Source organism: Mus caroli, chromosome X, assembly GCF_900094665.2.
Source record: "Mus caroli chromosome X, CAROLI_EIJ_v1.1, whole genome shotgun sequence".
Lineage (NCBI taxonomy): Eukaryota > Metazoa > Chordata > Mammalia > Rodentia > Muridae > Mus > Mus caroli.
This window is the reverse complement of record NC_034589.1, coordinates 53858368-53860564: the sequence shown is the minus strand read 5'-3', so window position 1 is coordinate 53860564 and position 2197 is coordinate 53858368. Positions and strand designations below refer to the sequence as shown.

The following is a 2197-nucleotide window of genomic DNA, read 5'->3' as shown; positions in this document are numbered from 1 at the left end:
TGTTGTTGTTGTTTTTGATGACATAACCAAGTCCTAATGACATACGAAAATATAAATCATCATGGATTAACTAGAATGCCTCTCTCCTCACCCTACCCCATGCCATGTCTTTAAGGTATATAAGCAATGGGAACCCACAGATTTTGTTCCTAGACTCTTCATCTCCCTGTGAATGTCACGAAGGGGTCACATTAGTGCCTTTCACTTCTTCCTTATGGAATGCACAGGAGCCTTATTTGTGATCCAGTTGTATGGAGTTACACGTAATATGAAACCCAGATTTGCTTAGCTAAAGATCATCTCCTTATCCTAGCCCAGACATCAACCTCCAAAATAATTTTAATAAGCTATATCCCATGCCACAAAACTTGCCAGCCATTTGTTCGGGTGAATAAAGTTTTATTAGACTATATCCTTGTCGGTCTCTTTGGCCCAAAGCTGATTTCTTACTGCAAAAGTGGAGCTGAATTGTTGTGACAGAAAGAATGATATACAAAGCTTAGAAGTACTTAGATGTAGAGTCCCTTACAGGAAATCTTTGCTAATCTCTACAGTGCAGAGTACTAGTTGTGCCACGTGTTTCTTTCCTTCCAGCTAGTCTTCATGTCTCTAGTATGTGAAGGAAAGATGTTGTGATACTTCTCGTCAAGGACTCATCGTAAGGGTCACAGCCAACTCTGATAAATAAAAGGCAGGTAGACAAGAAGAAATAAGACATTCATCTGATCAAGATTTCTTGTGAAACAGGAGCCTTCAGAAATGAGGCTCACAGGAAACTGTCTATTTCTAATGCCTAAGCAACAGACCTAAGTTTGTTGACATACTGGCAGCTACACAGGTATATGACAAGACAAAGAGTAACATCTAATGGCAATGGGCTGATACGGGAACCCAGCATAGCCTGTCTCTTTAGAGTCAGCTTGTCCTCACTGGTTAGCTTATCTTCCTCCAAGATATTATTAGACAAGACCCTCTGAAGCAAGGATCTAAGACTGGAGACCAGACAAGTTATGCTAAAGAACTTATGTTTTGGGTGGGAATTCATGAATATACTGTAACCCATATTGGCCTCTAACTCACTATGGCCTTGAACTTCCAGCTATCCTGCCACCTCAGAATCCAAGTGATGGAATTACCATTGTGAGCCACCAAACCTACCCTAGACAATTTCTTTATGGATGGCTCCTGCCATAAAAATTAAATGTCTAGATTTCATGGCTATTTGGAGCAGGCAGAAATGTTACTATTTCTATGGTTTGCTTTAAGGAAGAGAAATGCAAATATCTATTAATAACTTCAAGAAAGAAATAAAGAGAATATAGAGGAGAACATGAGATCAGTGTGATCTTCTGAGGATCTACAAATATCTTTCAGTTTAAAGGATTCAGAATGTCAAATTGCTATACTTTAGGGGATCATTTTTCTGAGCTCCAACATCTGCCTTTAACCCCACCCCCACCAGCACCTGTTAGTTACTGGAATTGTTAGGAAATGGTTTGGATTTTAGAAACCGTAGCAAGCTCAATGCAGCTGCCTATATTTAATAAGCCAATTGAAGAATAAATATTAGTGCTTGCTTCAGCAGCACATATACTAAAATTGGAACTATAGAGAGAAAATCGACATGGCCCCTGTGCAAGGATGATGACCAAATTTATGAACTGCTCCATATTTTGATCTGAATTCAACCAGACAGAAACAAAGAGAATGATACAAAGAATCAACAAAATCAAGAGCTGGTTCTTTGAGAAAATCAACAAGATAGATAAACTTGAGAAAATCAACATGATAGGTAAACTTTTAGCCAAACTAACTAAAGGGCACAGAGACAGTATCCAAATTAACAAAATCAGAAATGACAAGGAGAAATAACAGAAACTGAGGAAATTAAAAAAGATCATCAGAACCTACTAAAAAAGCTTATACTCTACAAAACTGGAAAATCTAGATAAAATGGATGATTTTCTAGACATATACCATATACCGAAGTTAAATCAAGATCAGGAAAACTATCTAAACTGCCCCATAAACTCTAAGGAAATAGAAACAGTCATCAAAACTCTCTCAAATTAAAAACAAAAACAAAAACAAAAACAAAAACAAAAACAAAAACAAAAAAACCCAGGGCCAGATGGTTTTAATGCAGAATTCTGCCAGACCTTCAAAGAAGAGCTAATACCAATACTTGTCAAACCAT

At 37.4% G+C, this 2197-nt stretch overlaps 1 non-coding gene across 1 annotated transcript; it reads left to right on the top strand.

Moving 5' to 3' along the window:
* The first annotated feature begins 1569 nt into the window (after positions 1–1569).
* On the top strand, positions 1570–1676 carry LOC115030124. The gene has a single exon (XR_003835752.1). It is a non-coding gene; the product is annotated as a U6 spliceosomal RNA (small nuclear RNA).
* The last annotated feature ends 521 nt before the right edge of the window (positions 1677–2197 follow it).